Source organism: Mixophyes fleayi, chromosome 3, assembly GCF_038048845.1.
Source record: "Mixophyes fleayi isolate aMixFle1 chromosome 3, aMixFle1.hap1, whole genome shotgun sequence".
Taxonomy (NCBI): domain Eukaryota; kingdom Metazoa; phylum Chordata; class Amphibia; order Anura; family Limnodynastidae; genus Mixophyes; species Mixophyes fleayi.
In genome coordinates this window covers 90,010,833-90,038,290 of record NC_134404.1, presented here as the reverse complement: position 1 = coordinate 90,038,290, position 27,458 = coordinate 90,010,833, and positions in this window count along the sequence as shown.

Below are 27,458 nucleotides of genomic sequence, written 5' to 3'. Positions count from 1 at the left end.
TGTGCCAAAATATCTCTCATGCAAAGCGTCTGGAGAATTGGGAAGCTGACCTATCAGATCAGACCGTGGCTCGCCACACTCATTTTGGAGGGAAACTTGCAAGGTCACCAATAGGCAGGAATGTTAATGGACACCACAAATTAGGGCATGTAACTAAACATAAGAAAGTATCCATTGGGAAGGTCTCTATAGGTAATTGTAAGAATGTCATCCATGCTGACACGTGTCTTGAACAAATGGAGGCACTAGGCATGGGTAGTTTTGTCAAAACCTTATGTGATATAATTAATGCGCATACTGTTCCTTATGTTCTCCCTGATGATGTGTACTTTGTTTGTGGGAGAAAAGATTCCTACAAAATTGATTAGTGAAACCGCTGGTTTTCAAGTTATGGTTGCTCTAGATCTCACCAGGACCGCTCGTGGAACATTAAACTTTAAATATATACAAGACCTAGCTAAATTGATAGACAATATCACCGAGATGTATGATGACACTTTCAGGTATATTGGAAGGGAGCTACAAGCGTACAAGAAGGAGTTGGTGCAACATAGACTGGTACTAAATTATCTCACCATCTATTACTGTGGGGTACTGTGGGACGTTGGCCACCCAGTTTGGTGTCAAATGTTGCACGTACATCACCAATAATACAGATGACCCCAAAGAAGTTATAGACCGGAAGATGGATGAAATTCTGCAACTGAAATGGGAATTTCGAAGGAATCATAATTCTTCGTTATATGAGGTAAGGGAAAAGGTGGCAGGTTGGTTCTCGTGGTTGAACCCTGTAAAATGGTTCTCCGGTCTAGGGGAGTGGGTACAGGAAATGGTTGCTAGTGTAGGTAAGCTCCTTCTCCTTATACTTGGTGTCATCTTAGCAATTGGTTTGTGTGTCAAATGTGTTCCTACTGTGTTGAAGTGTGGAAAACAGTCTTCTAGGGGAAACACTGAAAATGAAACTGAAAGGGTGGTGCGAGATACCGAGGTTATGGTCTGTGAAGAAGTGTTGTATAATGCTGAACTTGAAACAGTGATTGTGTGATAGTTTTTTACACTATCAAAAGGTGGAGCTGTCGAAGTCAGCAAATTGGATAGAGTCATTTCAATTAATATCGAGCAAACTTGGTTGTCCTTGTCCGAAAATATGCTTAGAGCATGCTACGGCGTGGAAGGGCATATCCAGCCGCAACACGTAGCAATAAGCAGTTTCTACACTTTTACACACATTCGCACAAACATATACAATTGTAAATAGTACACATTAATCGTAGTTGCAACACATAGTAATTTATGTCGAAATATAGTAGTATTCATGTTTAATATTATAAGTTATATGCATATTAGTAAAATGTATGGTTCAGGTTAAAGGAAATGTGTCATGTCTGATATCATTTTAATCCCCTATTCATCAGCAGCTGTCCGGTTCATTCGGCGAAGAGATCGCTCATTGCATACTCTAGTTATTGATGTTAGGGAATAAACCTTTAATATGATGCTGACTATAAAATGCTAATGGACTAGTTGAAACTGGAGTCTTGGCGGGAAGAACGGAGCACATCCCCTGGAGAGATGACCCCCACCTTTGGGTTTTTTAATTTGAACTAGCCTATGATCTGCAACCCCCTGGACCTTCCTGAAGCCTGGACCAATAGAAGCAAGCCACACCATCTGCATTGTTGTACTGTATTTCTGTTTGCATATAAACAGGAGCTTTTCATCTAGTGTTCAGTCATCTTGACCACAGACTTCAGACCTGAATGACTGTTCACTGGATCCAGTGCGCCTGCGATAAGTAACGGCTGTACTTATTATTTATTTCGCTTGAATTATTCTGCTACTTTTTGAGAATAAATATTTGTGCGTTGGAAACACAAATCGAGATTCGACAATCATTATTGGATAGCGACAAAACGTGCATAACAATCCCTAAAGCAATGCGTCAATTGTTTATCCCTTATATTTGAATTCCTGTAAAGATTTTGTTTCCATGTGCACCCTTTGGCTCCTGAACTGTATGTCTTGAAGATAGAGAGATTTCATATTCCCTCTTTCTTATCTGAGGCGTGCTGCGCAAATATGTCAGCACTCCCATGAGAAGAGAATATGAAATTGCTGCTATAGATAGTCTCCAGATAGCTACCAGTCAATGGTATGCACGTCTGTAAAGCAGCACCATTATAACATCCCACTTAAAGCAGCAATCTGACATAGAAGTTTTTTTTCCTTAAAATAGCAAGTTAAGTACCTGTTAAGCATGCATTTGCATTATGTTAGTTGTCCTCCTGCAACTCATCATGTCCTTTTTAAAACCCCTCTGGAGGGCAGACACGTATGGCTGCCAGTTACACACACAGACTCACACTCTCAACCTGTCATTTGAAGACAGGGGGTGATTTCACAGTGTAGACAGAGCTCAGAGGGTTGTTCAAAAACTGTTCTGCTCACTGTGTCATGTGACTATTGTTGCCATGGTTGTCACATGACACTGCAGAAACTGTGCAGAATTATAAATCATTAATAACAACCTGATAAACAAACCAAGGAAAATTAACAAATGTCTTCTTATAGCCTGCCAGTGCGATTTATGTTAAAAAATACACTTCATTTGTGCATGGAATTACTGCTTTATGCAGTGATGACATATATGAAAACAGTATTGATTAGGGCACGGTGGTCTTTGTTCTCAATTATAACATTCTCAGGGGTTGAATAGAAGAATGGAGAAGAGTACTGAAAGTGGAGAGTATTATTATGTTTTATATTTTTATTTTCTTTATTTTTGGATTAGATAATTGCCTTGATAGATATAAAGACAAACACACAAACCCTTACTCAAAAGGACATGCACTGTCCATGCACATCACCAAACACTTTTGTTTTTCTTCATGTGCCTAGATTGTCAGCCTTGAACACATCAAGGTGGATCTCTACTTTCAGGAGATAGCGCTGGATAACAGGGATGCAACAAGATGTGGACAAATCTGAAGAGGCTCACTCAGAGATGTTTTATGAATTTAGTGGGCCTGTGTGTAAGAGTGATGTTTACACCCCTTCCCAAATACTAAGTTGTGAAGACCCAGGGTATTAAAGCCTAAACTCACAAAGGGTACCCTGGGACTCGTGGGTCCAGTCACGCAGACCGGAGACAGGGAAAAATACAACAATATCTTTATTAGAGAGTTGTCTAATACAGGTTCTCTAAATAAGCAAAAAGATGCAACATAAAAATATATAAACCAGGCTAACAGGTCCCAATAAACACCAAATTACCCCTAGACTTCCCAGATCTTTCCCACACTGTTCGTAAGTACTGTCCAACTGATACAGATGTGATTGGATGAAGTGTTATGGAGCTACTATTCAGTAGAGGCAGCAATTCTGCAAGTCCCAGAAAAGTGTAAAGGTAAATGAGGCTCCTAAATCTCTTAACCCTTGCACCTTGCAGTCCCCCACCCAAACATCTTGGAGCTGACCCTGCATGTTGCTGGGCTTTCTTTTCCTTCCCCAAATCCAAGATCACTAAGTAGACCCCATCCTCTGCCTCTGGCACATCAGGTTAGGGAGGTGCAGCTTCCTTGCCCAGATGGCAGTCCTCTTGAACATACTGCACCACATATACTAGCTCTGGCAACACACCAGGAAATTTCCCTCTTGACTGGGGACACCCCCTTTTCAGATGAGCCAGTTGATTGCAATAATAGCACTGCTGGCGGTTCTGTTCTCATGTCCTGGGTCTTGTTGGCTCCTCCAGCAGGGTTCTCCCTGGGTACACTACAGGCTCTCCATTTGGGTCGACTGGCCATATAATCATCAGCCAGCTCAGCTGCCTTCTCGAGGTCTCAGGTTTTTGGTCAGCCAGCCATTCTTGTATCTCTGGAGCCATTTTTAAAGTCAGATGCTCTAGCAGGATTAAATTCGGTACCTGCTTCACTAAAATTGCCCTCTTGCCCTCCATCCACTTGCTAGATACCCTCCTCAGCTGGCTGGCAAGTTCTGCATCCGATTGTGATCCACTTTTGTATAGGGTACAAAATTTCTACCTGTAAGTCACTGCAGTCACCTTGATTTTGGCCAATAGTGCTTTCTTCACTGACTCATAGTTCCCACAATTCTGGGGATATAATGCCTTGTAGGCATACAGCGCTTTCCAGTCAGACTCAGTCCCAAGTACCTGGATCATTCCTCTTTCTTAATCTCATTGACACTTATCAAATTCTCAAATACCTGCAGATGGGTGTCAATCTCCGTCTCACTTTCATGAAAGGTTGGTTACCAACTATATCCCAGTTGGGGCCAGCTCTGGGTCTTCTCATGGCTCATCACCTGGGCACTCTGATAGAGACCATCCAGTACCACCTGTATGAATCCACCTCTTTCCTGTTAGGTCGCTCCTTCCCCCAGTGGTCCCAACCAATTCTGTAGTACACGTGGGATGGCGTTGGGCACTCTAGTGACTTGGTTTGATCCTGAGGGGGTGTCAGCGATTTTTACTCCTCCTCCAAATCTTCCATCTCCTTTGATGGGCTCTCTCCCACTCCATTAATTGGACCACCGGCACCTCTCGGTTTTCAGAGTCCTCATAGGTGATCCGGTACCTCCTGCAAAATCCCTGCAGGTATTGTTTTGTCGCCCTTTGATACGTTTTCTCCCTCTCAGCAAGCCAGCTCATGTCTGGATCTGTGGCCATCTCTGCGGGATCCCCTACCTGTTCCCTAATTGATACTGGCGCTGTCCCCCTGTTGCCTCTTGACCTTGCAGAGCCTGACTGTATCAGAATACGAGTCCCTGCGCTCTACCCAACAGTGAGATTATGTGATCACTGTCTGCCACCAAATGTGAGGATACTGGGATTTTAGAATCAAAGTCCATTTAGGTTCAGAAATCACACAGGCAAGGAGGAGAATGAAAGATACAATGATATCTATACTTCTCTTACAATAAAGCAAATGAATATGAAATTGCAAACTTTAAACAATAGGTCCACTGATCACCAATGTCAGAAGGAGTCCAAGCAATGCTCCCCACCCACCTTAGCCAAGCAAAAGTTCCACAGGCAAAATAATCTGTCAACAGACATTCCAAGATGTCTTGGTATCTTGCTGTTCCCAGCCAAATCTCCACCAGTGTGGTGGGGCTCTGTGTATTAGTCTTCCCACTTCTGTTGGTACATCAATTTACCCAGCACCTGGCAAGTATTTCCTGATGGAGTGAGGTGATGTCAGGTCCCAAGATGGAGCAACAGCCTGCGTCCCCAGGTGCATGACAGTGATGATCACCAGGTCTGCTGGTACAGAACAGAAAATCAACAACAGTCAGCCCCATACCATCCAGGAATCAATCCATAGGATATATACCCCCTGAAGTGGCTCCTTATATCCATGGTCAAATTCCCATAATGTTTTCCCATCCCTAGGCAAACCACTCGGTCATTCCTTGTTAAACATTGGTGGGTGCTGGGCCAGGGGGTTGTAGCGGCAGTGGAGATTATCTAGCCTTCCACAGCGGCTCTCCTGCTGTGTCCTTGCCACAATGTCTGGGCCAGTCCTGTGGAAGACAATGGGTTATACTTATCTTTTCCCACCTAAAGCTCTTGGATAACACATAGTCCCTCCTGAAATTAACCTCTTCCATGCTTTTGTTACGTGTCAGGGGTTCCAGCTGTCCCTGACTTCATGTCCCTTCCTTCTTACTCCCCCAAGTGTCCGCAATAGGCTCTCCTCCTGTCCGCCGGGCACAGTTTAGGATTTAGGAATTGGTCGTGGGGTGACATTTACGGACCGTGGGAGATGTTATCTTGGCATTGTGGCCCAGTCCCATCACAGTGTCTGTACTGTTGTTACTACTTATGTGAAATTTATAATTATAATACTCATGCAAAGTCTAATATTGGCTGCACCAGAGATTTGATTTGATTTGTGTTGCTGAACTGTACCTGTCTTTAATCTTCGGCTTCATTATGTTATACTAAAAAAAACAGATAAACCCCTTAACTAAAACTCACTTACTAGTATATGAAAAAAGTAATTTAAGGTCTAAAACTATACTAAAGTATTTATTAAAAAGCTGCTGTGATGTACAACATGTCACGCAATCTTAATTAGGGTGCTGAGCTTTAATTCTAAAACAAGTATACCAGCTCAATTTCCTTTCCAAATGTCCCCAAATTACCTCTTGGCTTCATATTGTTTGTTCAAGCAGAAAAGTTAACCTTCATTTATTGTGTCATTCTGCTAAAATATGTGCACCATGGGACAGCTATTTGTTACAGTCAATATCACAGCACTAGATTCTGTTGATGGGATGTTATTTCTACCCTACAAGTGAATAGCAAGAACTAAAGATAAATGATCCAGGTTCTATGGATTTTGGACCTTTTGCTGCAACATTCATAGTTAATGTTGTAATTGACAGTTTAACCAACAGCAATGCTAGAACATCATCATCAACAACAATATAGAGTAGAAACTTTCATAGATATTTGTTGTTTACATCACTTTTACAGTCATATGACTGAAAAAACCTGTAGAAAATTGGTTGGGGGGAAATTATAACAAAATACCCACTGTTACACCTAACCATGCTGATAAATGAAAACACAGAAAATTGTGGGAAATGGACAAAAATATTTTACTTACCACATACAAATATAGGGCCTTATTCATTAATGAAAAAAATTAAGTACGTTTTCTTCGGACAAAACCATGTTACACTGCAAGGGGTGCATATTAGTTTATTATTTTGCACATATGTTAAATTCTGCCTGTTTTTTCATGTAGCACACAAATACTTTATAGCACTGAAATTTAAAGTTTATCTAGGACATGCCCGATCCAACTATAAACCCGTCCCCACATTTTAAATTTACCTCCCCCTTCAATGCAACATCGTTTTGCTAAGATGAAAAGTTACTCATTTTTTTTGCTTTACTTTCCTCAGTGAATCAGATCCATATACTGTATATGCTAATTGCACAAATGTAGGCATGATAATTAAGGAATATTTAAGTAAACAATAAGAGTAATTTTGTCCATCCAGGTACACAGGATTCAGCAACCTTGAACACTTTTCCTGGAGTGGATACACTTTTTTTTACAACAATCCTGATAAATATTCCACAGGAAGAAAGAAGAAGGAGGAGATACCCATTCATATAGGTCACATGGCAAATATCATTTACGTCACTATCACTCACACCCCCAACTCCATAAAGCTACCAGTTGAAACTCTTGTAAATAACTTCAAATTTGCCTATCTCTCCAACAACTATCCAGCAACAGCTCACTCCCTTATGAACTAAGAATAGCAGTTAAAACTCCTTTTTACTGGTTAGTCCAAGGAAAATTCCCTTCCAAGTTGTTATGTGCCAAAAGCTTTGTGAGCTCAGGTGCATTGATATTAAAATACTACTCCAAATTGTGTTTTCAGTACACTACAAAATTGTACCCATTGCTATAATAGTCAAAGATATGTGTTTGAGGTACACAACAACAGCATGCATGCCCATCATGATAATACTTGAAATATGTTTAGTACAGAAAAACCATTTCCACCCAAGCCTGTCCCTGCCCCTGCCCAATGGAGTGCTTTGTACTAACTTAAGCTCCTGCTAGCCTGACTGTTGCTCTGTTATGTTGACTAAAGACTCCTCCTCCTGATCATATCATTACCATTCATGAATGTAGTATGTGCTGCTGGGATTGTTTGCATCTCACCTTGAACTACAACAGAACAAAACTCTTGGGGCAAAAATGGAAGAAAGGACAAATATCTACTGCACGGGGTCTGCGTCCCCGTCAATAAAATAATATAACAAGTAAAAAATGCAGTAGTATTATTTAGTCCTCCAAAAACCAGCGGATGCAAAGTGGATTTTTTAAAAAATATTTAATACATCATTTAAAAAACATATACATACTCATAATGCATGCAGAAGCATTCCTATTGTAACCCGAGGAAACTCATACATTAGGTACACCTAAGTAATAGCAGCGTTTCCCAAAGATGGAATAAATACATAAAAATATTAATTCAAAGGTAGTTCTTGTGAGCTCACAGCGTCAATAAAATCTCTTGGTGAGGGGATAGATCCAAACTTAGTATAAGATATACTGGATATATATGGATACGTAATATCTCAGTGGCTGCATGTTTTTGATCACCAATTGAGATATATAGTACCGAACTGATCCGGTGAATATGATTTTAAGCGATAGACACAGCCTAATCCAGCGTCATCATATGCACATAGTCATAGAGGTATAAACAGATACCATCCGTAGTATAAAAAAACATGAGCTTACCAGATGCTCAAATAGAAATGTCTCACTCGGTCAGCGCTGCTTGCCACAACTGGCGTGCCGCCGGTGTGTTGCAGCTAGAGTCCTCCTCCCGCACTACACACCAAAATCCTGGTTCCTCCGTGTATGTGTGTACCGGAGGTCTCTATTCCGTCCTTGTGTAGAGATAATGGTTTTGTGAAGGTCTCTTGCGGTATTAACTGGTATAGACGATCTCCGCTCCAAGATTCTTAATAAACCTTTTGTATAGAAAAACTTTGAAGTTCCAATATTGGCTCTGGTATCAATGTGAGCTCTGTAAACAGGTTCTGCATACAAATAATGATTGCCCTGATAACATAGGCAGCCTAACTTACACGTTTCGTTGTAGAATACAACTTCCTCAGAGATAGTGTTCTGTTTGTTTGTATGTTATATATGTATGTTATATAGTCTGGAAATAAAAATAATTACATCACATTCACCTGTCATTATGTCAATTAACAATTAATCAATCCACATTGCAAGGACCGATTCAATCCACTCAAGGGAACACCACTTATTAGCAGTGTGCCTCTAACGTATGATAATTAGACCATACATTTAACTTAATATTTACTTCTGTCGGAGTTCCTCACCCCTATTCTGTTAGCCCTATGTTTAGTGACATATTAGTCACGAACCTTATGTTTGATGTAAGATTATAACAATATAAAACCCTTAGGGTTACATAATAATATAGGGACATAGAGGAAAACAGTGATCTCAGCCATCTAAATTTATTAACCCTTTAGAAGTATAGAGGGTCTAAGGATAGTGTGCCATAAAGTTAATCCATTTTGTTCTACTTTATTTCATTTTATTTTGTTTTGTTTTATTTTACACTCTATTTTCTGTAGATTCAGACTCAAAATTAATACCAACTTTTTTTAAAATATTATTATATTATTATTATTCAGTACTTTCCAATTATTGATTTGCACCAAAATACAAGTCCCTAATAACCACAGTAATATTATACACCATATAATGAATAATGAATAAGACAAAGATAAAGATAACATACTGTTGGTGACACTCAAAAGTATTCGGTTCAGCGACTAATATTTAATAATTGTTTCCCAACTGTCACATAAAACCAGACGAAATAGAGAATATAGGGAAAATATATAGATCCTTCTAACATCATTCTAGTAGGTCGCATCTCACCATAATCATCTGATATTATAACATATGAGAGTCAATATCTAACATAATATCTTACAATCAAACCTAGCTATACATATAATTAAATAATTTCTAATCGGTTCTAAATAATAATAAAAAACAAATATCAACCTATAATCATATTGTGGTCAATTTTAATATATATATATATATATATATATATATATATGTATATATATATATATATATATATATATATATACGTATATATATATATATGTACCCCTCCAACGAGTGGCCCAAAGACTATAGAAACATGTGTCTCAATAAAGAGACCCTCTTCTCCTAATATATCAACCTGAATTGTTGTACTTAAATATTATTTTTAATAAATAACCCTATATTTTCCCCATATTATCCCCATATTAGCGGAGACGACCGTAAAGCTAGACTATTTGATTCAGTTCAATTGACTCATTGAGACCCATTGGAGATAGTGGGTTCAACAGGTAGATCCAATATGCTTCTTGTTTGCAAAGAGCCCTAAACCTATCACCTCCTCTAGGGGTGGGTTTAATAAACTCCAAACCCATAATGGTCAGATGTTCGGGGTTACAATCATGCTTTTCCCAAAAGTGTCTGGACACACTATGTGTTCTCTGCATCCCCGCCAGCGGGTCATTTAGGAAATCTCAGCTGTTTCCTCGCAGCCACAGGTGTGGAAGAAAATGAAGGAGGAGCTGTTGGCATGTCACGGTCCTCTTCAGATGACAATCTCCTGATCAGCAGGTCTTTGTACCGCTGTAGACTTGTGTCCGCCGGAAACAGAGACACAACATACGGTTTAAACCGAGGATCGAGCATGGTGGCCAAAATGTATTCCTCTGACTTTAAAAGACTGACCACCCTCGGATCCTGGCAAAGCGTACGAAGGGCTTCATCCACAAGAGCTACATGCTTTGTGGAATCGCAATGCTTTACCAGCTCCTCCCTCACTTTCTCCAGCTGCTTCTGCAACAGCCTGATCAGGGGAATCACCTGACTCAAGCTGGCAGTGTCGGAACTGACTTCTCGTGTTGCAAGTTCAAACGGCTGGAGAACCTTGCACAACACGGAAATCAGTCTCCACTGCACTTGACTCAGGCGCATACCCACTCCTTTGCCTATGTCGTAGGTGGCTGTGTAGGCTTGAATGGCCTTTTGCTGCTCCTCCATCCTCTGCAGCATGTAGAGGGTGGAGTTCCAGCGCGTCACAACCTCTTGTTTGAGGTGATGGCAGGGCAGGTTCAGGCTTTATTGATGGTGCTCCAGTCTTCGATAGGCAGTGGCAGAATGGCGAAAGTGTCCCGCAATTTTACGGGCCACCGCAAGCATATCCTGCACACCCCTGTCACTTTTAAGATAATGCTGCACCACCAAATTTATTGTGTGGGCAAAACATGGCAGGTGCTGTATATTGCCCATATGTAATGCCCGCACAATGTTACTGGCGTTGTCCGACACCACAAATCCCCAGGAGAGTGGAAGTGGGGTAAGCCACTGCGAGCTGATTTCCCTCAGTTTCTCTAAGAGGTTGTCGGCGTTGTGCCTCTTACTGAAACCGATGATACACAACATTGCCTGCCTTGGAATGAGCAGGCGTTTCGGAGATTCTGTTACTGATGCTGCTGCTGCTGTTGCTGCGGAAGGCGATGCATCTACCCAGTGGGTTGTCACAGTCATATAGTCGTTAGTTTGCCCTGAACAACTTGTCCACATGTCCATGGTTAAGTGGACAGTGGGTACAAATGCATTTTTCAGAGCACTGAGGACACATTTTTGTGCTTCTCTGTACATCCCGGGTATCGCCTGCCTAGTGAAGTGGAATCTAGACGGGATTTGGTACCGGGGACACAATACCTCCATCAACCGTCTAAATCCCACTCTATTGATGGCGGACACCGGACGCACGTCTAACACCAACATAGCTGTCAAGGCCGCAGTTATCCGCTTTGCGATAGGATGACTGCTGTCGTACTTCGTGCTCATGGCAAACGACTGTTGTACGGTCAATTGCTTAGTGAAAGACGTAGCGGTCTTACGACTTCCCCTCTGGGAAGATGACCGACTCCCAGCAGCAACAGCAGCAGCGGCAGTAGTAGGCGTAGCACTGCAGGATCCTCCGGAAGAATCCCGGATTGAAGAGGACTCAGTCATGCCGGTGACATGGCCTGCAGGACTATCTCTGATCCAGATCGAGGAGGAAATTGACGAGGAGGGTGTTGCTGGTGTGGATACAACAGCACCAAGGGATTTAGGTGTCCCTGGACTGCTGACGGTCCTAGCCACAGTTCCTGAACTAAACACAGAATTATGAAGGTTCTTCAGGTGATGTATAAGGGAGGATGTCCCTAGGTGGTGAAGATCCTTACCCCTGCTTATTGCAGCTTTACATAAGGTACATATGGCAATACATTTGTTGTCCGGATTGGGATAGAAATAATTCCAGATCGAAGAGGTGGATTTATTGGTCTTCTGGCCAGGCATGGCGATGGGCTTTTTCATCCCATGGACAAAAACTGTTCCCCCCGCTGTGCCTCATTTAGAAGAACCACATCGTCAAGTTCCTCCTCAGCGCCAGCTACATCAATATCCCTCTCCTGGTGTACAACATTGACACCTTCATTATCCAAATCTGGATCTGCACTGTGGGTGATCCTTCCAGCATATGCATAGGGCATGCTGCAAATGGTGGAAGGAGCCACCTCTTCCCATACAGTGATGGGAAGGTCAGGCATCGCAGCCACCAACACCCTTGGACTCTCCTTGGGGATTTGTGATGCCATGTCTTTAGAAGGCAGAGTTGTTTGCTGTGTTTTTGATGACAGCTTAACTCTCTTAAATTTTTTAGAGGGGGAGGTGGGCTTAGATCGTTGTATGACACTGAACCACTACTCATGAACACAGGCCAGGGCCTAAGCCGTTCCTTGCCACTCCGTGTCGTAAATGGCATATTGGCAAGTTTACGTTTCTCCTCAGATGATTTTAATTTCTTTTTTTTGATCATTTGAGTTACCTTTAGCTTTTTGGATTTTACATGCCCTCTACTATGACATTGGGCATCGGCCTTGGCAGACGACATTGATGGCATTTCATTGTCTATGTCATGACTAGTGGCAGAAGCTTCAGCATTAGGAGGAAGTGGTTCTTGATCTTTCCCTAGTTTATCCTCCAAATTTTTGATCTCCATTATATGCAGCACAAGAGAGCGTACCCCTAAACCACACACACTCGGCAAAGGCTTTAAAAATGATATGCGGCACAGGAGAGTACCACTGGACTGGAGTTATACAGCAGTACCATTGGACTTATACGGCAGGATCAGTGAACTTATATAGCAGTACCACTGGACTTATACGGCAGGATCAGTGAACTCATATAGCAGTACCACTGGACTTATACGGCAGGATCAGTGAACTTATATAGCAGTACCACTGGACTTATACGGCAGGATCAGTGGACTTAAACAGCAGTACCACTGAACTTATACGGCAGGATCAGTGAACTTATATAGCAGTACCACTGGACTTATACGGCAGGATCAGTGGACTTAAACAGCAGTACCACTGGACTTATATGGCAGGATCAGTGAACTTTATTAGCAGTACCACTGGACTTATACGGCAGGATCAGTGAACTTATATAGCAGTACCACTGGACTTATACGGCAGGATCAGTGGACTTAAACAGCAGTACCACTGGACTTATATGGCAGGATCAGTGAACTTTATTAGCAGTACCACTGGACTTATACGGCAGGATCAGTGAACTTATATAGCAGTACCACTGGACTTATACGGCAGGATCAGTGAACTTATATAGCAGTACCACTGGACTTATACGGCAGGATCAGTGGACTTAAACAGCAGTACCACTGGACTTATACGGCAGGATCAGTGAACTTATATAGCAGTACCACTGGACTTATACGGCAGGATCAGTGGACTTAAACAGCAGTACCACTGGACTTATACGGCAGGATCAGTGAACTTATATAGCAGTACCACTGGACTTATACGGCAGGATCAGTGGACTTAAACAGCAGTACCACTGGACTTATACGGCAGGATCAGTGAACTTATATAGCAGTACCACTGGACTTATACGGCAGGATCAGTGGACTTATACAGCAGCACAGCACAGGACAGCACCACTGGATTTAAATGGCTGTACCACTGGACTGGACACAGGGCAGCACCACTGGAATTATGGCAGCACCGCCACTGGACTGAGCAGGACAGAGCACAGGACAGCACCACTGGACTGAGCAGGACAGAGCACAGAACACCACCACTGGACTGAGCAGGACAGAGCACAGGACAGCATTACTGGAATAAGCAGGACAGAGGACACCACTAGCACACCCTCCCTCTTCCCTCTCCAATGCCCGAGTGAAGATGGCGGCGGCAAGCGGGGGAATAATATGAAAATGGACTATTTTGCTGGAATCCTGTGGGGTGGCAAATGTGCCTCTCCAGGAGTCATGATATTCCTCATTAATCCAGTGCTAACAGTTCAGGGTTGTCATGAAAAGTCGCAGTGCTGGGGGATGGTAATGTTTGGGAAGAGGGGGGACTATTGAACCCAATATGAAATCCTGCCTTGCCCTGACCAGAGTGGTATTGTTCCACAATGAGATAGGAGCCCCAATGTGTGAAATTCCTTGTTAATTTTGGGAAGTATGAGGTTGGCCTCCACTATAGCAGTGGACCTCATACTCGCTGCCGCTATCCTTTAGTGGGAAACTGCCAGAAGCAGTCTGGCTTTGTGGCTGGTTGAGGAATTTGTTGGGGACCATGCTACCCAATTGTATTAAATTATTTTAAATTTATGGAAGTTCTCCCAATCATTTCAATAGCACATTCATTCCAATGCAGTTTATGTATGTAGCACACAGGTTGGAAGCCTCATTGAAATTATTGATCTATTACTATGAATGAAAACATTTCTGTGCAGCTTGCATTATGTACGTATTCGCACAAGTGAACGCGTCCAACACATTTCAACCGCGTGTACGCTACATATGTATCGTATACCAAATGCATAGCATTAATGAGTGGTTCTACATTTGGTGTGCACTCACTTTTTTTTACTAAAGCACAAGCAGCATACAGGCGGTCAATCAATGCTGTTTGTTGGTATGATTGCAGGAGATATCCTCCATGACGCAGCTAAATAAATGAAATAGCGTGGATTGGAAAACGAAAACAATTTGTTTCTGTATAATTATTAATAGAGTGATGAATGTTGGAGTGCATTTGGCAGAAGCTTTAATGACCAATGAAAGACATTTCCACTTGCTAATGTTTCATGAGCAACACAGTCTAAGGTGATCAGCATAGCGATCAGAAAGAAAAATATAATCAGCAAAGGGCAACTTTTGTCAGAAGTGAATACTTCAGGATTGTGATATCTGTTCATTAATTTGAAATGTGAAACAAAAGAGCAGAGCAATAGTCAATTGACTGTAAAGTTTTGTCTTTATCATAAGCAGTAATTTTCATAACAAATGGTCCAATGGTAACTCCACCGAGCAGAATATCAGAGTCAGGATGCAGAGTATAAACCATTCATCAAAGGTAAGCAATGGATGCTTGCAAGTTCAGTGATACAAAGAGCACAGGCAATTGACTATAAAGCAGTTGGAGAAGGTAATATGGTCAGGTGAATCAACCTCGGTATGGTTTGGGTGCAGTCATTCCCGTAGGACAGTAAATTCTATTTACTACCTAAAGGAACCGAGGGATCATTCTCACTCCATGTTGAAACCTTTTTTTCTGACAGAAGGGGTGTCACTGTCACCATCAATAGAGCATATGTGGTCAGCCTATACTTTGATACACATAACACTGTTATCCATATGTCATTGCCTTCTCAGTCACCAGATTTGTACACAATCAAGCTTTAATGGGATCAGGGGTGGGCTGGACCGGGGGCAGGGGGACATATGTTTCCCAGGCCGGACAGAAGAAAAGACTATTTTAGGTGCAGGGATTGGCCTAAGTCAGTATTATTTGGTGACTGGCCCTTCCTCCGGAACCAGTCACCTTCCATAATCATCATCATCATCAACATTTATTTTTATAGCACCAGCAAATTCCGTAGCGCTTTACAATTGGGAACAAGCATTAATAAGATAATACTCGCTAATACAGACAGACAGAGAGGTAAGAGAACCCTGCTAGCAAGCTTACAATCTATGGTACAATGGGAGTTTGAAACACAAGAGCATGTGCTACATCATATTGCACAATGGACCAGCTAGAATGCAAAGGTAAAAGTACTGAGTGGGCTGTGTGTGTGGTAATGTTGGTCAGAGGGTTGTTGTCTTGTGTTAGCTGTGTAGAGGGTTGTAATAGGGTAACCTAGGGAAATTACGACGGTGGTTGAGGAATATCATAAGCTTGTCTGAGGTGGGTTTTCAGAGAACGCTTGAAGGTTTTGAAGACAAGAGGAAAGTCTTACTGTGCGATCCATCTAATAAATCACCCCTCCTTTCCTCTCTTCTTTCCTTCTCCTATGTGTGGCCTATCTGCGAGAGACCCCGTGTCACATGGGACACGCACTACATGACAGGTGCCGGTCCATGTGTGAAGAGCAGCAAGACAACACAGCGCATGCTGATGTAACAATGTAAGTGGGGGGGTATGTAATATAATGTTTGTGGTGGGGGAGTATGTTAATATAATGTGTGTGAGGGGGTCTGATATGTTAATATAATGTGTGTCTGAGGGGTGGGGGGTATGTTAATATGTGTGTGAGGGGTGGGGTATGTTAATACAATGTATGTGAGTGAAGGGAGCGGGGTAGTATGTTAATATAATGTGTGTGTGAGGGGTTGGGGTATGTTAATATAATATGTGTGTCTATTGTAATATGAGTGGTAGCCTATTAATTTAAAAGTGAACTGTGGGTCGAAGATAATTATTTAATGGTGGGTGCTATTAATTTATTTCTGGGGTGATGGTGGAGCTTTAAATATAATAGTGGTTCCTATTGTTTTAAGGTGAGGTGACGGGACCTTCAATTTAAGCTGGGGTGGTTTGGGGCTATTAATTGAAAATGGGGCTGAGTTTGGGGAGACAGGCTATTTATTAAATGTGAATATGAATTATTTAATGCCGGGATGGTTGTGGGAAATGGATATAGTTATTAGTTGTAAATGCTATTTCATTTGCTGGGGTTTTTGGAGGAAGGGAAATAGGTTTATATAATAAATGGGAAAACTATTTGATGTTGGGGCTAATTGGAGGGGAATATGTCTAGTTATTAAATGTATGTGCTATTAATTTATTTTATTAATGTTAGGTCTGTTTGGAGGGAAATCGATCTATTTAGCAATTGTGAATATTATTATTTTAATGTTGGGGCTGGTGGGATGGTTAATTATAAAACATAGGTAATATTGATTTAACAGCAGGGCTGGTTGGAGTTTTCTAAATTTTGTGTATGCATTTATTTTTTTCCAAATAGGGCCTCCAATAATCCAGGCAGCAAATGAGCTGTAGAAAGCAACAGCCACAGGGAGTGTAAGTGACAAGAAATAAAAGGAGAAAGCAGGACAGTCTGCTAACTGTCCTGAATCTGGTGCAGTAGTCCCGGATTTGGGTGGCTGTCTTGCTTAGTCAGGATTTGGTCTGACTGCAAGGACAGTTGGAAGTATGTCCCGCTTCACAGTGTACTGCTTGTGAAGGCAGAGCTGCGTGCACCTAACAGAAGTGCCCACAGTATTGTCTGTGAATTTGTCTAAAATATGTCTAAAATGATAACCATGTTACATTATAGAGTCCCTTCTGTCTAAAGCACCCAAGGCCCCCCAGAGCCTTAATCGAGCTCTGAGCCAGGGTGTCAGACTGACACCTAGTGCTCTGTTCCTCCTCCCAGTACCACCCCTCATATTATTTATTTTAGGTTAGCCCTAAAACAAATGATAACCCTATGAGTATATACATAAAAGAAAAAAGAAGCTCTTTGCTGGCAAAAACAGCAAGTTTTTAAAGCACACAGGCTTTTTGCATTTTGATAAATCTCATTATAATCAGCCCAGTATGTAAAAAAAAAGAAGATGCTGTAGGGAGAAGGAAAATATAAAATAAAATGCAATATAAAGTGAGGCATCAATATATATTATACTGAAAACCACTGTTTAAGGATGGGTCGCTACTTATGGGCCAGTGCTGTGCGCTTGCCATCCGGGCTAACGTCTGCCAGCCAGCCCCTGAATGGGATAATCTGGAATGATGCCAGAGAGAGCATTTTCTACAACCATCAACCATGAATCAGTTGAGTGGCTTTCTTATGGAAGACATTTATAAACTCAATGCTACTGTGCGTATACAAGTCATATTGTCTGCAATATGTTTTCGCCAATGCCCTTTTATGTGACTATTTTAGGTTCAATTTTTTTTTTCTACTGTCTGTAAATGTATTATTATTCAGACTGATGTTACACAAGTGTTGTAGAATCCTTTGATGTGACATTAAATATTACAATACAACGTTAAATTTAATGGGGAACACTGCTCCATATTACATAAGAACATTATGGCCGTTGAAGCACCAGATGCCCTATGTTGCCATCACAGCAACTGCATCCCATATTCAGTTTAATGTCATCCTGTAGGAGCCTATAATCACTTCAGAATATCATGCTTTTATGGTTGTCAAACTTAAGCAGGGGCAGGATGCAGTTTGCAGTAGTGGTATCTCCAATGGTCTTTGCTGTTCCTGCCAACAGGGTGATTCCAATAAGACCTGAGTGTCTCTAAAATCAAGAACAATGTTCTCTATGCACAAGCTAAATCAGTCTCTTGTGTGTCCTGAATATAGACTGTTTTCTGCTTAGTGGTGACTGAGTACTGATGGCTCCTTCTAGGTCTTTTACTGCACTGGGAGCAGTAGGTGGTACATGTTGCCAGGCATGGAGGACAATCTACAGAACCTCTGGGAAATCAGGGTTATATCTATAATGCGCTGAAGGCAGCGCTAAAGGACAGATATGCTAATCCTTGGTTTGTTTTAAGATAACATTGAATCATTATGTATAGTCACCAACTTGATTTTGTAATAGTTATCTTTTAAAGTATATTCATGTATCATGTCTCCTCTGATACTTTCAAAGGTCCCTTAACTATACAATTCTGTTGAACTAAGCCATAAAGTGGAAACTGCAGTATCTGCAACATTTCCTACTGGAAATAATAAATGTGTGAAGCAAGTACAAATGGTTTGACTTTGAAAACAGCTATAAAATCAAACACAGATTTAACATACAATGTAAAATCTCTCTGCATTAGTGTGTATGACATATAAACAAAATAAATAATGCAAATAATCTGCTTTTGCAAATCTGTGTATAAATATTTTTAGAAAAAATAAATATGCATTTAATCATCATCTTCATTGATTTATATACCGCCACTAATTCTGCAGCGCTGTACTGAGAATATTTGTCACTCACATCAGTCAAACACACAGACATATAGACTAGGGTCAGCTTGATAGCAGCTAATTAACCCACTAGTATGTTTTTGATATTATCTAAATACATTTATACATTATTTCTTACTATCATTACAATATATAGTGCTTATATATTTCTGTATTTGTACTTGCAAGTTGCAACAATCTGTTTATGCCTATCAGGGCCCTCTTAAGAACATCTTATGGGCCCTGCAGCCCAGGGGGGCCCGTCGGAGGCAGCAAAAAGACAATACTTACCTTGCGGTCAGCTGGCGATCCGGCTCCCTCCATGGTCTCCTCCTCCGTCGCGCTCCGCAATGGATGTCGGGCGGGCGTGATGACGTCATGCCCGACATGCACTGCGAGCGCCGTACGGAGGAGGAGACCATGGAGGGAGCCGGATCGCCAGCTAACCGCAAGGTAAGTATTGTCTTTTTTTTTTTCCAGGTTTTTTTTTTTTGCTGCCTCCGATGGGCCCCCCTGGGCTGCAGGGCCCCTGGGCACCTGCTGAATGTGCCCAATGGGAAAGACAACCCTGATGCCTATGCATTATAATATACATGCAATGAGTTACCTTTACCTGTATATGCCTAAGCTTTGTACATTGTTCTTATATGCCCTGATGGCTTTCTGTAGAATTAACAGTGTGCACGACATTTTACAGATAATTATGCACTTGCACAAGTTTGTTTGATTGTGATTTGCTAGTATAGTGAATTTAATCTATTTGATAAAAAGCAAAAAAAAATATGAATTAAAAACACATAGAATCACAGAATTTGACTGCTGATAAGAACAATTGAGCCCATGTAGTTTACCCAATTTTTATTCCTGATAACCTCAAACCCACATAAACATAGGATTAACACACATAAAGAACATTAATAAAGTCCAACAGATTAAATACAGTAATACTGTTGTCAAATACCTTTTTGAGGGTTCATTCCTCAGCAAACATTGATTAACTATTTTGATCCCAAACAGTAATATTTAATAATTATAAAGGAACAAAACTTTTTGGCAATATTTGGATCATGCAAGCAAAAAAAACCAAAATAAAACTGTCTATGTTTTTTGTTATTTGTCTTAAATGTCTATTATATGTAATTTAAACATGTGGCCTTGTTAATATTTCAGCCCTGCATAGGGTAGAGAAAACAAATCTCTTTTAATGACTACAACTGAAACACAACATGAACCTTAAAAGTATAGACCTCTGTATTTTTTATATAATTCAGATGACAAAGAGATATTTATTATGCAACAGGCTTAGGTATGGAAAGGCATCTCCTGGGGGTAGACAGTGCAACTTTTCAATAAGCACTCAGTAGCAGAGGCATAGTCCAGCAGGTAAGATGCAACAAGCCTGCAACTAGTTTTATTTTGCTGATAGTATTTGAGAAAATGAAATGAAATTAAAATCCCACACTAAAAAACAATAATAACAAACAAGATTCTCCAACTTATGGGTCATAAGTCTCTCATTCAGGTTTACATTATCCCCGGCATTTATAGAGAGCTATAAATTTGGCCCACCATTTAATGTGCGCAGGAACGTACATAACAGCAGTCTACTAAATAGGCTGTTACTTGACCTAGTAGCCAGAAAACTAGGACTGGCCAAATGGAATGAGAGCCCACCCACTCTTCTCCATACACTCCAGAGGCTCTGAATAAGGTGGAAAAAACATCTGTTTATTACCATCTAAAATCCCCTGGGTTTTTGCAACACATAGGAAAAAACTAGAATATATGTAGCACCATTAAACACTTTTCCAGTGTTTCTATTATAATTACTGTACATGTTATCTGCGACCTCCACTGACAGGTGTTCTCCTTCTTCCCTAACACAATACAGCCTTTAGGATCGCTAACTGTGTTCTAGGTTCCTGGAAACATACTCAGGAGGAACCAAATTACATATAAGCAGAATATTTTCTTTCACTCAGATCTAAAACATTTATTAAAGCAGCTGGGGTGGTTTTCATTGCCAATAGAAATGAAAAAACAACAACTTAATGACTAACGACTCATCTAATCTTCTAACCCTGTTACTTAGTCTAAATATTTAATAACCGTACTTTGACTGCTGTCAGAAACCAATTATACAGATGTATTGAGGCTTTCCAAAAAATGCTAAATAAATATGAAAAATGTTTCCCAAATGATTAATTAGAGATTGGAGTGTGGGATTCTCTTGTAATAACTGTACTGGTGGAAACAATTAGGTGTAAAATTTGAACACTCTCACATCCTAAATTATCTAGCCCCACTACTGAGGTAATAAAAGACCTTGTGCTGTATCTTTTGTTTGGGTACAACAATGTTGCTATGGAACATAAGAATTAATACATCTGTTTTTAATAGTAATATATATAGACCTATAAATAAATCTAGAATAGAAAGAATGTGTATGCTACTAGTATATAGAGCACATGTGATTGGGGTCATCATTACCCACAATATGTGCCAAACAGCAGGTAACTGCAATATCACTTTAATTTATCATTATGGAGCCCATAAAATGAATTGACACAAAGAATCTGACACTGAATCTTACGACTTACTAGTACATATAAATATAGTGAAAGTACACAATATTAAGGTATATACGCACCTGCTATAGCCTATAAATTGATTGAGCAACTACTAGTTCTTTATTTGTCTGAGAGGCATGTTGGTGTCAGTAGCTGAGGGGGAGTGCTGACATTGGATTGCTATTTGGAGGCTTCTGGGGTACCTCTTTGGTAAGTTGGCTCTCAATTTAAAAACACATATGTATGGCCCAAATATATGGGACTCTCATTGTTTAGAGTTAGGACCACCCTATTAGCAAAAGCACCGTGGAGAGGCGGGTGGCTTAAACATACATTTGCAAATGTGTGCAACTGAGACTTTTGTATTTTTATCTACAGTAGAAATAGCAGATCTGTTGCTGGATCTTTCTGTGTGTTTGTTCCTTTAAGGATAACCCCACCCTTTCACGCACCTGCTATAGCCTATAAATTGATTGAGCAATTTTCATTTCTTTAGTGGTATATGAATTTTGTGTCAGATAGCTGAATGCAGTTTGACCTATCTGGCCTGTCTTTTAAACATTTAAATTTTTAAAAGCATAGTGCTACTCAGCATCCTTCTTTTAGGAAAAAGGTTTTGTCAAGAGAAAGGACCGTTCTTGATTGACTGACCAATGACTACCTAGCCACGCAGCCGGACCTTAATTTATTTTGTTTTGGGTGCTTCTCTGAAGCAGTACTTTTGTCCCAGCTGGGTTTTAATTATTTTACCATTGGATGAAGATGTTAGGTATTTATTATGGGCACATCTTACTTTTTTATAGGAATGAGGCAACTACCTAATCTTGAGCCCACTTCACTCTCTAACTACCGCACCATTTCTCCTCTTCCCTTTGCCTCCAAAATAATTGAGAGGCTTGTCTGCACCCATCTCACTACTTATCTTTCTGAACACACCCTCCTTGATCCTCTCTAATCAGGTTTCTGCCCCTTCCACTCCACTCAAACTGCCCTGGCTAAAGTCACCAACGATCTATTGGCTAAAGTCAGGGGCCATTTTTCCCTTCTGACCCTCTTGGACCTATCAGCAGCCTTCGACACTGTGGACCACCCCCTACTGCTTCACACCCTCCAGTCTATTGGGCTCTCCGGCATCATCCTTTCCTGGTTCACCTCTTACCTTGCCAACAGTTCCGTCTCTGTTTCCAGCTCTGGTTCTCTCTCCCCCTCTTCCACCCTTCCAGTTGGGGTCCCACAGGGATCTGTTCTTGGACCCTTATTCTTTTTGCTATACACCTCCTCCCTGGGTGAACTCATTAGCTTCTTCAGCCTCAAGTACCACCTTTATGCTGATGACACTCAACTCTACTTTTCATCTCCTGATCTCACTTCCTCTCTCCTATTTAGGGTGTCCGTCTGCCTCTCTGCCATCTCCTCCTGGATGTCCTCTAGATTTCTTAACCATAACATTGCTAAAACCAAACTCATTGTCTTTCCTCCATCTCTCACCTTCTCCCCCTCTCACCTCTCTATAATTGTTGACAATTCCTCTATCTCTCCTGTTCCCCAGCTTCGTTGCCTGGGTGTCATTTTTTACTCCACTCTCTCTTTTTTGCCACACACATTCATTCTCTTGCCAAATCAGGCCATTTCCAGTTACGTAAAATTGTCTGCATTCCGCCTTTCCTCTCCCAGGATGCCACCAAATCTTGCATCCACTCTCTGATCATCTCCCGCTTGGGCTACTGCAACCCTCTCCTTATTGGCTTCCCCCATTCTCATCTTGCTCCTCTTCGATCTGTACTCAATGCAGCTGCTAGACTTATCTTCCTTTCTCGCCACTCCACTTCTATCCCCCCTCTACCAAGCCCTACACTGGCTCCCCTTCTCCTACAGAATCCTTTTCAAGCTTCTCACCCTCACATACAAGGCTCTCGCCAACTTCACTGCTTCCTACATCTCCAAACTCATCTCTATTCACACTGCATACTGCCCAATGCGATCGGCCAATGATTGTTGCCTCTCTTCCCCGCTGATTACCTCTTCTCACGCAGGCATTCAAGACTTTTCCCGTGCTGCCCACCTTCATTGGAACAATCTCCCTTGCTCAATCAAACCATCTGTGGAGTTTCAAACGAGCATTTGAAACCCACCTTTTCTTAAAAGCCCTTCAGTCAGCCGCTTAACTACCCACCTTGTCGGTTTCCTCTCCCTCTCATCCCTTCTTTCTCCTTCCTCTCTTGTTCCATGTGACTCTGTCCCCATATCACTGTTGTGTGTTCATTATGTCTGCTCCACCCCTCAGATTGTAAGCTCCTACTGTTTCCATCACTTTTAACCTTGTTCTCCAGCTACTCAGCTTCCTGAGTTATAGTGTTTATTGTTAATTGTATTGTGCTGTTTTACCTTGTACTGTACTATTGTTTGTTCCTGTACTGTGCTACGGACACTTTGTAGTGCCCTATAAATAAAAATTAATAGTAGTAATAATAATAATAATAATAATAATTACTTATTTTAATTATCATTATGGAGTCACTAGTTATTTAACTGTAAGAATGTGGAGGCACTATTTATTTTAATTATAGCAATCAGGGTTCTACCTTTTTTATTGTAAGAAATGGAGGAGGCACTGCTTATTTGATTATTATTACCGAGTACCCACTAGTCAAGGTTACCACGAGGGACCAAGCTCTATTCTGCACTGGTTTATACAGCTCTAAGCCGTTCATTCCTATAATGCCAACATGAAATAGCCCCATAATAACATCCTGTTGGAGGCTATTTGTGTTACCATGTAATCCCATGATGAGCCCATTTAATATTATTATGCCAAGATCAAAGCGGATTATGTCACCTTAAAGATCCATTATGTCAGCAGATGTCAATATCAAACAATGAAGCATATCATGCCACCAATTTACTTCATCCGGCTACCATGTAGCCTCATCATGCCAACATGTAGCACAATTATGCTTACATGAAACTCCAACATGCTGCCATGTTGCCCATTATGCCTCCAAACTAGTGCCAGCATGCCTCTATATATCTCATCATGCCATAATATAGCCCATCACGCCACAATATAGCCCATCATGCCATAATATAGCCCATCATGCCACAATATAGCCCATCATGCCACAATATAGGCCTAGCATATTCATAGCTCCTTTCAGTGGCATAAGGCCACACACTTAGAAATAATGTAGCTAGGAACCTGGACATATTAATTAAGATGACTTGTGGATACATTGGAAAGGTACTGAAATTAAATAAAGAATAGTACCATCTTCAAAGCAATACACAAAAATAGTGGAATATGGCTCATCAACCTTAAATGTATGAAAATCTGTTTAAAATGTAAATAGCAGTACATTTAAAATATGAACACCACTCAATATTAAAAAAAGATATTTTTTGTGGATAATTTTTTATTTTACAAAAGTACACTATAATATTGCTAATTACCGTTTACTTTGAGATCCAATTAGTAGAAATGATGTTGTGTTATTAAATAGCCCTCTCATCTACTGTATTTGAGTCCTTATATAAAGTACTCTGCACTGTTTAGCATTTATTGGAAAGCTCTAATCATTTCTTAGGAAGAAAAAGTCAATAGGGATTAAGTAAAACATTTAGAGAGCGTGCAACAAATAAATCCTTCGGAACAAGGTTTGGTTAATTGGCTGTTTTATTTCTGTGCCTTTGCAAGATCACAATCTGCTCAATGAGCTGTTTAACATTATCTGGTGACATTACACAAGGAACAGTCAACTGATGTTTCCGTCTCACTTCCTAGGAGTCATATCATTCTTTTACAGCCGAACTAAACACAGTAAGAACAAGATCAAGGCAAAAGGCTAAATGAATAACTCAGATGTATTAATCCCTTTCAAAGAACATCTCAATCCCTTAGTTAGGAGTGGGTTAATGCCACTTGATCATTAACCTTAGGTAAGGACACGGTGAGGAATGTTAAAAGATGTAAAAAAAAAACCCAGACATAACCCTTCAGGGAATGGTGGTAACTGGCAGTTTTGAGACAGATCCCCTTGCTGATATTTTTCCTATTTTGCTGCATAGAAGCTAATAAAGATCTGTCTGGATGATATAAGTAATTCCAGGTAAATATGTCTAGATTAGAATTATATTTGTCACAAAGCCAAACACATGTACATTCCACTTCATCATTCCTTTCCACCCAATTCATGACTTACTGCAAGTTCCCCACAAAACTGTAGTTCGACACCTGAACATACTGTAAGTCCCAAACAGTCAAATCATCTCATCAGGCAGGGAAGTCAATTGAGCAAAAAGAGTACATTAGGTGCTCTAAGACTGATGTGGTCAGCATTTCCACGGTAAGACGTAATGGTTGATATAGCATTTTTCATGGATGGAGAAATTACAATGATAGAATAATGCAGTAAATAAATTACATAGCTTTTTAGTTTGAGTTATTATTTGCTGCATGTTCTATTATGTGAAGAAAATGTTTATTCAATGCAGTTATGCAGCATGTGTGTATAATTGTATTCTTTATACAGACTGAGGAAAGGCATGATCATATGCGATGTACATACCTGCATGTTTCACTTCCCCTTGCAGAATACATGCCTAAAATAATTTTGTGAGGGCGGTATAGCTAATTAATCATGGTCTCACATAAAACCCACTGTGACTATGCATTAGATCAGAACACTGGTGTTTCTGCTCCATGTGTGCAATATACACCCAAAGTACTATACACATATGTCTATGATGCATAATTAATACAAGTTAACCCGTGCATGATACTCATGCATTTTTTTGTAAAATAATGCCAGTATACCAAATTTCAGGTCATTCGGATGAGCCCTTTCTGAGAAAATAGTTTTTTCCACAGACACACACACACTAACACACGCCGCTACACATGCAGGGGCGGATCTAGAAAATGTTTGTTCCCCGGGGGGAGGTTAGGGCCTGCCCCCTTTCCGACTTCTGAGGCTGCCGGGGGCTGCACAGTATGTGCAGGTCCGCTCGGCAGTGACAGGCAGGGACAGTGTGCTGCCCGGCTGCTCTGATTGTGTTTAAAACACAATCAGAGCAGCACACTGTCACTGCCAAACGGACCTGCACATACTGTGCAGCCGTCGGCAGCAAACCCCTGCTAGGTGGGGGCGATTGCCCCGATCGCACCCCCCTGGATCCGCCACTGTACACATGTGTGTTCATGAGGTAAAATTACCTCACGAAAATGAGTTTGACCCCTCAACTCGTCAATAATGTCAGTATACCAAATTTCAGCCCTTTTTGAGGTTTTTTTTCCACACACACTAAGAATTTAGTAGGTCAGTTAACCCGTGCATGATACTCATGCATTCTAGTCAAATCAAGCTACTTAAGGTGTTAAAAACTCCCCACTGTCACCCCCGGCAACCACCAACCACTCCCAACTGTCACTTCTCCTTCAAGAAATATATAGGTCAGTGTATAACTCTGCCCAGCAGGTGGCGCTGCAGCTTGTTTTTTTTTTTCCCCACACACAGACAAACACACGCCACTAGACATTTATATTATAGATAGCAGTAATGTACAACTGAACTCTTATTATAAACATAGTCTCAGGTGCCTTAATTGGTGGTGTGAAAAACGTCTTAAAGATGTGCAGCACAATGTGTCTTTATAGATGGCTTGATCCAGATATACTGAGATTTCAGTGCTGTACGCAGTCAGCTATTAGGCTGAAAACAGTCTCCATCATAATGTATCCAACACTGCAGAGTACTGAAATTCTACTGAGCAGTAGCTGAGAATTAGCAATTTCATTCAGTCACAAGCCGACCAACTGGTGGAAAGAGCAAAAATGCGTTGCTCTTTCCACCATATTTTTCATGATACATAGACCCCTATGTTTCTAGGCATATGTCACAAAAATACCTTTTCTGAGAAATGCTACAATGCTGAGAATAAATCATTTATACAAGTATACTTACTGCTGCAACAACACCGA